Below are 12,696 nucleotides of genomic sequence, written 5' to 3'. Positions count from 1 at the left end.
GTTCTCGTCCTCGTAATTTAGCAGTTTTCAAAAGTGTGCAATCCAATAAGTACTAGGCTTAAAATATATATCTTGGAATTGATTTGTTCGACTAAAACGCTTCATGGCCCCAGTTAAATGACTGAAAAAAAGTAAAAGAGTAAAAGAATATATATATATATAAATATAAATTAAATTAGAGATAAAACCACTATTATGCAAATCAAACAGGGATTTGCATAATAGTGGTTTTATCTCTAATTTAATTTATATTTATACTGTGAAATTTGATTTACTCCTAAATCTAATTTTTCCCTGTAAGTATGGATATACTCCCTAATATTATTATTATTATTATTATTATTATTATTATTATTATATATATATATATATATATATATAATTCAGCTTTGAGGATTAATAGATATGCGGATATTCTATTTCAGATAATACAAAAAAAAACCTATTGAGTATATCTGAAGGTAAACTCGTGGTATCTATTTGCACATCACGAAATAATACTTTAAAGGTTAAAGTATTATTAAAGTATTATTTCGTGACGTGCAAATAGACACCACGAGTTTACCTTTAGATATACTCATTAAATTATTTTTTGTATTATCTGAAATAGAATACCCGCATATCTATTAATCCAAAAAACTGAATTATTATTGATTTCTATTATATATTTTGTATATTTCTAGATAAATATATAAATATATGATAATCAAGACCCCACTGTACAATATGCAGCTGCATGTAATGCTAAAGGGTTGTACCTGATTGATTTGGAAATTCGTTTTTCCCAAATTAATTATATATATATATATTTCCAAATTTGTGTAAATGTGTATAGAATAATATATCAGAGGAATAAAGTTACAACATGGTCTGGTTTTCACATTTTTTTGTTATTGCATTTTTAAAAAAGATTTTAAATGTTGAAGTGTGTTAAACATTAAAAAAAATATTTAGTAATGTTCATAAAGTTCAATTAGCACTTTCATACGTTCGTAGTAATCATCAGATTTCAAAATGTATTAACTGACAGTTGAGTTGAGTGCTCGACAACTTATTTGGCTTCAATCGTTTTTATTTCAGTCAGTAGGACTCTTCTGTAATTTGTTTATATACATATGTTAAAGATATTTTTTTAAGTCTACATCGTTAACTGATTGTTATATTATTGTTATTTCCGTTGAGAACACGTTTGAACATTTTAATAAAACGTTTTTCTTTTATCTTTCTTCCAACCTCACTTGTGTCTTGTGGTTTGTGGAAAGGGAAACATTTTCTGACCATATGTTTCTATACGTTCGCTCAATGGAATTTGGCAAACATTGGCAAACTCGTGAGTGTTCCAAAAATGCATTCCATGTCTCGCAATTAGGGTATTTAATGCACTAGATCAAATTTTTGCTTTTAGAGTTCATATCTGCATTTGTGAAAATCTGTCCATTTTTTTTTGTTCTAATGGATCTACCAATATGCATATACTGACAGGTTCCACATCTGTTATCATTACACTTGGATTCTGTGAATGTTTTATCCTCTTTATACATGTTGAATTTTACCTTTGTTAATAGTTTCCCTGAGTTATGTAGTTACCTTTTGCTTAAGATAAGTATTTGATTAGTTATGTTTTTTTTTTATTTGTCACTTTGTTTCATGATTGGCAAATTTGTTGTGATGATGTTAAAAATGTTTTGCTGATGCGGATTATGAATTACTAGAAATGGAACTGTGTTCCGTTGATTGGTTCGTCTTTCTCATGTTGCCCTAAGTTGTTCTATAGGTATCTCTTTTGCTTGTTGTATGCTATTTTCTAAGTAGAAGAGGGTATTTTTGCTTGAGAAGAAATCCTTTGAGTTCTATAGGTCGTATGTTCCTGTTAGGGGTGGAAGAATATAAATTTTATATTCTCCTCTCCTACTGTGCTATCTACACATTCTGATTGATTCTTTGCCAATGTAAACTTTCATTTAATCAAAGTATCCTTGGCCTAAAGAGTAGCATGCGCGGTATACACCTCGCTTGGATATTTACCACTTCTGAGATTCCGCTCGCTATGACGTAGCCTAGGTCTCATCTACTCCATTCCTTAAATTATATATATATATATATATATATATATATATAGTGCATGTGTTTATCTGACGAGAAAAGAATGACTGCCCCGAAATATAACACTATATATATATATTATATATATATATATATATATATATAAATCCTATGTTTTTGTACAGTTGAGGATTGCTCTGCATTTAAATTGATGTAATGACTGCATTATTCAATTAAATGGAGTTGCGTGAAACAATCGTACTGCATTACCTCTGGATATCCTTGATGCTTATTTTATTCTAATCACCTTATTTTGAAATTGTATGGATAATACCATACTAAATTTTGGTGCCTCAACTTAAGTACCATATTCATCTGAATCTAAATTTTTGCTGAACTGATACACACATACATACATACATACATATATATATATATATATATATATTATATATATATATATATATATTATATATATATATATATGTATGTATATATATATATATATATATATATAATATATATATATATATATATATATCTTAATAAAAATTAGGAGAACAGAAGTTTACATATCCAGTTTTATTATATAGTAAATTATATAGTTAATCACATCTTTCAATGTTAGTACCTACATATATTTCTGCTGCAAATTAAGCATCTTCGTGTGCACTTTGGTCTTAATTACTGGTACTGCATTATCAGGATAAAATTTAACTACATTTTAGATACCGTCAGAGCAGAGTAACTAGTCCAGCCTAAATTGTTTATACACGTGGCGTCACTGTTACTAGAAATAGCCTAAAGTTTTAACTTTTCAACCTGTTTGGGGAAACAAAATGACTTTTTCACCAACCAGGTTGAAAAGAGGCGCAGGTGTGGCTATGTGGTAAGAAGCTTTGGTCCCAACCGCATGATTCTGGGATCAGTCCCACCGCATGGCACGTTGGGCAATTGTTTCCTACTACACCCTCGAGCCGACTAAAGCCTTGTGAGAAGATTTGGAAAACGGAAACTGAGGGAATCCCGTCGTATATATATATATATATATATATATATATATATATATATATATATATATATATATATTATATATATATATATATATATATATATGTGTGTGTGTGTGTGGTGTGTGTGTGTGTGTGTGTCTTTGTGTTTATCCTACCACCACCGCTTGACAACCAGTGTTGGTATGTTTACGTCCCCGTAACTGAGGTCGATTCATTCGACTAAAATTCTTCAAGGCGGTACTCCAGCATGGCCGGAGTCTAATGACTGAAGCAAGTAAAAGATATCCTCAGAGATGATATGGTTCGATTTGATCTCTGTTCATCATCATCTGTGTTATTCCTATGTTAAATCAAAAAATTAAGCATTATATAATAAGTTTCACCTACATTTACTTTTAATTTATTCATATTTTATATAAATATTTATCACCTTTTTTACCTCCACATCTTTCACCAAATGGCGTTTTACGATCGCCTCTTATCATGTTCAAAAAACATTTTAGTTAAACAGGGGCTAATTTTGTAGTGGTTTATTATTTTCGACGTATTTCTATATTATTTCATTCAGCATGTATTTCCTTTCGGATATTTTCTGGGATAAGTACCTCCAAGTTAAATTTTAATGGAAATTACTAAAGAAAACGAGAACTTATATGACAAAATTATATTGAACCTCGGCACATCATTACCTGCTTGTAGTCACTAATAACACAATGTCCTACTTTAATACTAATCCTAACAATACTTAGTTATCGTATTTCTAAGAAAAATTATGATCTTTTTAAACGCCCAGCTCTCTCGCCTTAGGACTTCCTTGACTTTCAGATCTTTTCGGTTTGAACGGCAGTTTTTTAAAATAATTTCCAAGTAACTAAACACTTTTAAACTTCGTATACTGGTAGAATGTGTTTATAAAGCATCTTTTTCTCTTGGCTTTATTGAGAAAATTCTATAGTTTGTAAGATATTTGGGTTTTTTTTCTTCAATTTCTTAAAAACTATAGAATTTTCTCAATAAAGCCAAGAGAAAAAGATGTTTTATAAACACATTCTACCAGTATACGAAGTTTAAAATTTTTAGTTACCTAGAAATTATGTTAAAAACTGTCGTTCAAACCGGAAAGATCCCACCAGTGAATTTATCTGGAAATAGGGAAGCACGGCTGTTGGCAATAGGGTATCCAGGTAATGGGCAAAATGCCCTGTCAATGACAGAAAGGAACTAACTAACTAGCAACTAGTCATTCTCACTCATCAAAAGTTGTTCGTTTGTTCCTTCTCGAGCGATGCCTGGCGCATAAGGGCCGGTTTCCCGGTTTCCTTGGCATATAGGTTACCCACCTGGACGGGACGTCGGTCCGTCGCAGGTGAGCTGCAAGATGCAGGAAGACAGAGTGAGAGAAAGGTGTGGCGAAAGAGTCAGCAGAAGTTCGGCATTACCTTCTGCCGGAGCCGCGTGGAACTTAGGTGTTTCGCTCATAAATACACACATCGGTCTGAGATTCGAACCCGCGATCCCTCGACCGCGAGTCCGCTGCTCTAACCACTAGGCCATGTGCCTCCACGTCATCAAAAGTTGAGATATAATAATATTTTTTTGTTCTTATTTGTTTCGCTTTCATCTGTATGTAAAGCGTGGAACTGAATTTTTTTTAATCTGTGAAAACTTGAGAGGCTGATTCAACAACGGTAGCAAAGTCAAAAACAGTTTGTAAGATTGTCAATAAGTTTTGTTGCCATGAACATTAAAACGTTTGACATTTGAAACAGAGGCGTTCAATGCACAAATTTTATTGGGTTGAAAGTGTAGCTAACTTTAAATGGTCAAGTATTCTTCGTGGTGGTGGCGGCGGTGGTGGTAGTGGTGGTTGTTATGGTGATGGTTGCGGTTACGATTGTTGTGGTGAAGGTAGTAGTTGTGGTGGTGATAGTGGTTGTGGTTGCGGTTGTTGTGATGATAACGATGTTTGTGATAGTGATGAGATTGTAGTTTTGGTGGTGGTGGTGGTGGTGGTTGCGGCGGCGGCGGCAGCGGCGGCAGTGGTTGTTTAGTGCAACTTCAAACATGATAAAGTAGATCAGTGTTTGAAGGAGTCCAGCTATGATCATTCCACCTTATTTTATCAGACGGTATATCTATGACTACGATAATCAATACCCCTCCGTTTTTAAGCCGGTAAGGTAGCTGCTATTTCTGGCAGGTTCGGTGACCACATTATAAAGGCACCTTTGTTGGCTCACACTTCATTTTATTTATATGTTTTATGACGCCATATTAAGTTTTGACTTTGCCTTTGTGTTCTATGATGCTTGTAGGTAGGTAGGTAGGTAGGTAGGTATGTAGGTAGGTATGTGGGTAGGTAGGTAGGTAGGTAGGTAGGTAGGAAGGAAGGTAGATAGGCAGGTAGGTAGGTAGGTAGGTAGGTATGTGTTTGTCTCCACCACAGCTTGACAACCGGTATTAGTACCCCCAAAACTTAGCGGTACGGTAAATTAAACCGCTAAAATAAGTACCAGACGTTATGAAAATAAGTTCTGGGGGCGATTTGTTCAACTAACTCCATCAAGTCTGTGCTCCAGTATGGCCGCAGTCTAATGAAGGAAACAAGTGAACAAAAAAATATTAAATGAACAAAAAAAGGAGAATTACTTCAGAGAACACGTTGTATCTATAGTATAGTCTCTCACTGGTACACTAATTTCGTTTGTTGTGGATATCATTGATGTCGCTGCTGTAGTAGTAATTATTGTGCTATTACTACTTAGCATATATCAACCTGACCGGAAGGCGGCGAGCTGGCAGAAACGTTAGCACGCTGGGCGAAATGCGTAGCCATATTTCGTCTGTCGTTACGTTCCGAGTTCAAATTCCGCCGAGGTCGACTTTGCCATTCATCCTTTCGGCGTCGATAAATTAAGTACAAGTTACACACTGGGGTCGATACAATTGACTTAATCCGTTTGTCTGTTCTTATTGTTGCTGTTTTTTCGGGAATAGAGAACTCTTGAGTACTATATCCAATGTGCCCTTCATTTATAAGATACTGTTTCAGGGAGATCTGGCTGCTATTGCTCGTAGGCCTAACGACACCACAAAGAGGCATCCTCAAGATTGCCATGGTGACAAAACTAAAAACCGCTAGAGAAATGAAATCAACACAGACATTTTGAGTCTATAAACGATATCATTTATTTAATTCATTTCTTACTACGCCTCGAGGCAATACATTTATAAACAAGAGAAATTGAGATTTGTAAAGTTTCTGTCATTTTCAAAGATAAATTAAGAGACGTTGTTTCAACCAGAGAAAGTATTCAATTTACTTATTAACTTTCTTCTATGTTTAAAAGCAGTTATCAAATGTTAATGTATTTAATATCGGAATACAATTTATTCGTTGAAGAGGGAAAAGGATACAATTATTTCACGACATATTTCGATATAGAGGTAAAATTGAAAGTGTAAACAGAAATAATCTGCAGATTTTTAATGACTTAATCTGCGGAGGAGTGTTAAGAAGACGGCAAATTGGCAGAGTTGCTAGTATCAGATAGAAGGCCAGGTGTTATTTGTTTGGACTCTCTGTGCTCTACGTTCAAAACCCACCAATGTCAACTTTGTCTTTCAGTGTTTCGGTGTCGATAATAAAGTATAAAGTACTGATCCATGAGTCAGTCATGGAAGGATAGCATATATTTGGTTTTGGACGGGGCTTTGGACAATTGGAAGCAAAAGGAAACGAAGACCTGACTCGAATGCTAAAAGCACCCATCATGCTGTTAAAACGAATGACAGATTAAGCCAACAACAGAAACAGCTTTCCCACAGGATTCCACATAATTTCCATTTACCAAATTTCTCTCCTAAAGCTTTCCTCAACCCGAGGCTATGATACAAGACACTTACCCAAGGTGACACCTCTCAGTGGCTTTGAAAATTATATCACGGAGCTTCTCCACTCTGTAAGCACTAACCTCCAGAAGTTCAATCGCAGCATCGACACTATCAACCTCCATAGTCTGGTAAAAGCTATATGATGACCTCCCCTATTCCTTCTACTAATGAATGAGATCTATCTGGAAGGAGGTAGACTAGGAAATGTTGGTTTAATTGATTCCAGTATATAAATGTTATTTCTTAAATTTTTACAATCTCTAGAAGGTTGAAAAGTAGATTCAATGCCGGTGAGATATGAAATTAAAAACGGGCAAAGATTTTACAAAAGCTGCCATTAACAGTTACCCTCGAACAAAATGATACTTTCTAATTTAGGTGCATGGACAACAGTCGTAAAAGAAAGATCAGCTGATCACATGAGTCCCACTATTTGACTGGAACTATATTTTATCGTACTCAGAGGAAGGATAGATATAATTGAGCTCGTTAGGATTTGATCTCAGAACATATATTTGCCTGAATAAATACCGCAAAGCGTTTTAGCCAACACTCTAACGATTCAGATACCCCAGTGCCCACCTCGCACAACATAACTGTTTCTGATTTTGCCACAAAACCAGCAATTTTTAGAGGAGGGTTTATTCGGTGTCCTTAACCTCAATATTAAATTGGTGCGTTATTTTATCAACGACAAAATTTAACTGCGGTGCGATTATGACTCAAAAAGTAAAAGAGCCATAAAATTTACCACAAAGAATTCCAAATCTCCACAGATACAAAAACATATATGCATGTGTTGTTTGTGTATATTGATTTTAGGCAAGACGGGAGGCGAGGCGGCTTACGCGACAGAGCCAGCTTAGCCCTATCCTGCAGCTGTCCATACCCCTCTCCCCTCTGTGGACATTCGTTTCTCCCAAAACAAATGAGACGCCTTCCAGTGCAATATCATCTGGGGTGAACCGGTGCACCGTCATGACCATCACAGTCTGATATGTTTTCGCTCGGCCTCCAACCTCTACAGTGATGCCTAGCTCAATGCAATGCCATCACTCTCGACTGGTACTCAGCTGGAAAGCAAATGTTTGCGCATCTGCATTACCTCGAAGCTAGGCCACCGGATCTATGAGCCTCGCAAATGCTCTGCGGGTCCATTGTAAATTCTTTTGGTCTCCAGCTGTTGCCATGCAATTATAGTGCTGGCTGCCTTCCACGCTATGGTACTCTCAGTGAGATAATAAATCATGGCCTAGACGCCGCAGGCCTCCCTTCTCAGCTCAAGACAGCAGGGTCAGAGAGTGGGGACTGTAAAAGGCCAGACAGCATGACAATTTTCCCGTTCTGTGGTGGTAGGATGTCACATGTTCCGTTGTCTTGGATGTCACATGCTGCAACACCTTCTCCAGCGTACTTAGTGCGTTCGGTTGCCAGCACAAGCTTCGCTGCTCATCAAGCTGACAAGGCAAAATGTCTGAGTATCGGCCGCTCTCTAATAGATTTGTGGTCGAGCCTGTTGCAACAGACACCTCCGGCGTTCTCTCCCCACCTATTTCTTTACTACCCACAAGGGGCTAAATACAGAGAGGACAAACAAGGACAAACAATGTCGATTATATCGACCCCACTGCGTAACTGGTCCTTAATTTATCGACCCCGAAAGGATGAAAGGCAAAGTCGACCTCGGCGGAATTTGAACTCAGAACGTAACGGCAGACGAAATACGGCTACGCATTTCGCCCGGCGTACTAACGTTTCTGCCAGCTCGCCGCCTCTCCCCACCACCAACCATGGTTATATCCCTGCTCACAATTATCGGGGCAGAGTTGACTATCAGTAAGTGCGAGCCCCGTGAGTCGAACTGGCTGTTTCAGTGCGTCTCCCTCGCTATTCTCCGGGGCAACGCCTTTCCTATTGACAGACCTTTTTAACTGTAGCTGTTGTAGCTCTTAAGACCACAAATAGTCTCTTAAATGGTGTCCAAGTTTTGACACAATTATTAATCGTTTAAAATGTCTAAAATAACAGCATCATGTTCGCTCACCTATGTATCACCTTAGCTTCACCCTGAGAGCAGCGACAGTTATTGTTGCAGTTATTGTTGCAGTTGTTGTAGTTGTCAACTATGACGATGCAGTCCTTTGCTTGATGAATATTCTAATCATGACTATTTCAATTTTATAGACATTGTTTATCAGCTTTCTTTTACGTTTCCTTTTCAGGGTGGCATTGTTTGATTAGAAACACATCACTGTTATTTCTTTCAGTTCGCGCGACAATATGTAGACTATTTCGTAGATAGCAGTTTCTTTGGAAGCCATAAGTGGAGATTTAGAGTGTCTAAAATCTTTTAGATATTACAGAAATAAATCAAGTTAAAACTTGCTTGACAGCCTGATAAATATAACAAGACATTTTTTTTGAAATTTGAAACAAAAGAAAAATATATAAAATGAGAAACCAATTCCAGAGACAGACAGCTAGTGATTAACGGGTGTTAAAGATGGTCGAGCCTAACTTTTTACAGAGTGAAACAAATTATTCAAACATTTAAGTTGAGCTCTATGACAAGTTTCTCTCACTTGACTATTACGTAACGCTATCAATTGGATACGATGGGAGGGGATGTGAGCTTCATAATATTGTTACTGGCAGAGGGTGGTAGTTGTAATGGCGGATATAGTTGTGATAGTGAATTTTACGGTGGAGAAGGTGATTATGCTGACGGTGGTGGTGGTGGTTATAGTGGTGATCATCTCTGTGACGGCTTGTTATATAAGGCAACAAGAATGAGAAAAGCTACAGTATAGAATTTACAATGATTTCCTGAATACAAAAAAAAAGTAAATAATTTTAATATGTTCGTTTTCTTTGGAATCCTAAAAAGCGTCTAATTCCCAAAATTCCCAAAATTCCTCAACATAAAATCTCATTACATTTGCTGTTTATTTAGTTCATATATATATATATATATATATGTATACATATATATATACATATATATATATATACATACATACATACATGCATACATACATATGCGTATGCATATATATACGCATATACATATGTGTATATGCGTGTGTGTGTGTCTGTGTGTTTGTTTGTACGTACAAATATATAGGCATGTATGTATCAATATATATGCTAAAATATAAATTTATTGTTGTCTATATATATGTATATATATATAAGATACGTAAATACATATATATATGTATATATATGTAAATATATATAAATATATAAATGTGTGTGTATGTATGTATGCATGCATGTATGTATGTATGTATGTATGTATGTATGTATGTATGTATGTATGCATGCATGCATGTATGTATGTATGTATGTACGTAATTGATAATGTTTATGGTTATGAATGTACAGAAACACATAAATTTTACTAATACGTGTGTGTGTACGTACATGCGTATACACACACACATCACTGGAGAAGATGTAAAAATAAACTGTGGTGAATTCTTATGTGTATACGCCGCAGTGAGAAAGAGGCGGTAGGTTAGTGTGTGGGTGGGTGGGTGGAATGTAATAAGATAGAAAAACAAAAAGAAACAGAGAGGGAGAAAAAGAAAGGTAGATTAAATAATTGCATTCAGTGGTAGTACGTTCTCCATTGTGTATTTAAATGTTTAGCATTCCCAATATTCAGTTATGAGTCTATTTGTGGAAATAATCCGAAGTTTTTTTGTTGTATTTGTGTGTATTATTAGTAGTCTTTATTCTTGAATATTGCACCAGAACAAGGAACATGTGCAATGAAGTGCAAGTTATCATTGGTGATATTGCATGGAAGCACATCAACACGCGTGTGGAAGCATGTGTTCTTCATCGTTGTTTGTACGGTGGGATCGCCGTCTTAAAGGATTCTGCAGTTATTTGCTCTTAATATCATGGCAATTATAAGACGGTGTGTTGGCTGAGTCGTTACAGAGTTTGGTTAGCTTGCTCTTCCGTATTTGTCCTAGCTCTTAGTGTTCAAGATTCAATATCCGTTGAATCCAACTTCGCCTTTCGGATCTTTTCAGTTTGAACGGCAGTTTTTAACATAATTTCTAGGTAACTAAAAAATTTTAAACTTCGTATACTGGTAGAATGTGTTTATAAAACATCTTTTTCTCTTGGCTTTATTGAGAAAATTCTATGGTTTGTAAGATATTTGTTGTTTGTTTTCTTCAATTTTGGCAATTTCAACCAATCAAATACGTCTATTGAGGTTAAAAAAAACATTCTGTGCCGTATGAATATGTCCCTCGTTTAAGAAACAGATTGGGTTTATTTACATTTGTGAAGAAAAAAAGATACCCTTCCCCCACCCCTAACCCTAACTCTAAAACAGATTGAAATGCAATAGATCGATATTAGGGTCACAATCATGGGTGACAATTTCATATGACACCGCTAGAAAAAACTGCCGTTCAAACCGAAAAGATCCCGTCTTTCTTCTTTCGTGGTTCATACATAAAACACCAGTTCGCAACGAGGTAGAATTCTCTCTTTCTCTCCCCCTGCTGTATTCAACTCTGGAGAGGAGATGAGCTCACCACAAAAACTCAAAGCACGTCGTATGTCAAAATGCTGTATCTACGACTCCATCAGGTAGTGAAAGTGCAAGGCATTCATAATAACTATTCCGTTAGAGCATCGAATTAAATGCATTTCGCAATTTTCTTCCTGCTGAATTCACACTCAATCAGGTTCAATTTTGATTTCTCCTCTTCTGGTGTCGATAAAATCAGTCAGTAACTGAGATTGCTATGTAAGATATATTCATAGTGACAAAAAATATAAATATCTAAACTTACCTACAAGATATATACCAACTTTTAGTCAGTTAAACGTCAGCACTTTTTAATTTCATTTTTTTATTAAGCTATATAGGATTTTAATTTGGATTTTTAATTTTGTTTGACGTTATAATCATTCTGATACTGGCAAATCTGCACTCGAAGACAGTACAAGATTTTAAGTTTATCGATAAGTTATATCCCCGGCGGGATGAAAGATATAGTTGATCTTGGTTGAATATTATATTTATTGATAGTTTGACTGTAGAGAACCGTTTAATATACAGTTTGATTTCTGATTCCTGAGTTTCTTTCTTGTCAAAGTAAGAAATAGTATTTCATCATTTTGAGGTTGAATAACTTGTGTTATCAACAGAGGCTAGGAATTTGATCGGAGGATTTATTTCAGTCATGGCCAAACAGAGGTCCTTGAGACTTTCTAAATGACACGCTTAACGAAACATTACCTTGAATTTTATTAGTAATGCGGCCCGCCTGATGTTGGGTCATGTCTCGTGCAGCCCTATTCCCCTAAAAAGCTTGCCTGGTTTAGTTGACTTAAGTACTTGGCTGTTACTTGACTTTATTTTATCGACTCCGGGGAGGATGAAAGTCAAAGTTGACGTCGGTGGTATTTGAAATCAGAACTTAAAGTACCTAAACAACAACAAAAAGAAAGCAAAGCATTTTCCCCGACGCTCTAACGAGTATGCCAGCCCTTGAAATTGATAGCACAAAATCGGAATATACAAGACCAAACGATTAGCAATACAAATACTACTAGAGAATGCGCGGGCTAAAACTACGCGCCTTCACTAGTCAGTTATGTTGAGACAGTGTGACGTGACAACTTGCTGGGGCTGCCTGCTGGAGCCTAGCGGCAGGTATTTAAAGGGGAAAATTTAACAAGTCAGTCAGTCACCGGCTGACACTCGCTGACG

At 36.1% G+C, this 12,696-nt stretch overlaps 1 protein-coding gene across 2 annotated transcripts in view; it reads left to right on the top strand.

Annotated features, from left to right (window-relative positions):
* The window catches only part of LOC115213404 (transmembrane protein 272-like), a 275,325-nt gene that overhangs the window by 179,551 nt on the left and 83,078 nt on the right, over window positions 1–12,696 (top strand). The window lies entirely within an intron of this gene.

The sequence above is a fragment of the Octopus sinensis genome, linkage group LG6 (genome assembly GCF_006345805.1).
Source record: "Octopus sinensis linkage group LG6, ASM634580v1, whole genome shotgun sequence".
Taxonomy (NCBI): Eukaryota; Metazoa; Mollusca; class Cephalopoda; order Octopoda; family Octopodidae; genus Octopus; species Octopus sinensis.
This window is presented reverse-complemented; position numbering and strand designations above follow the sequence as displayed.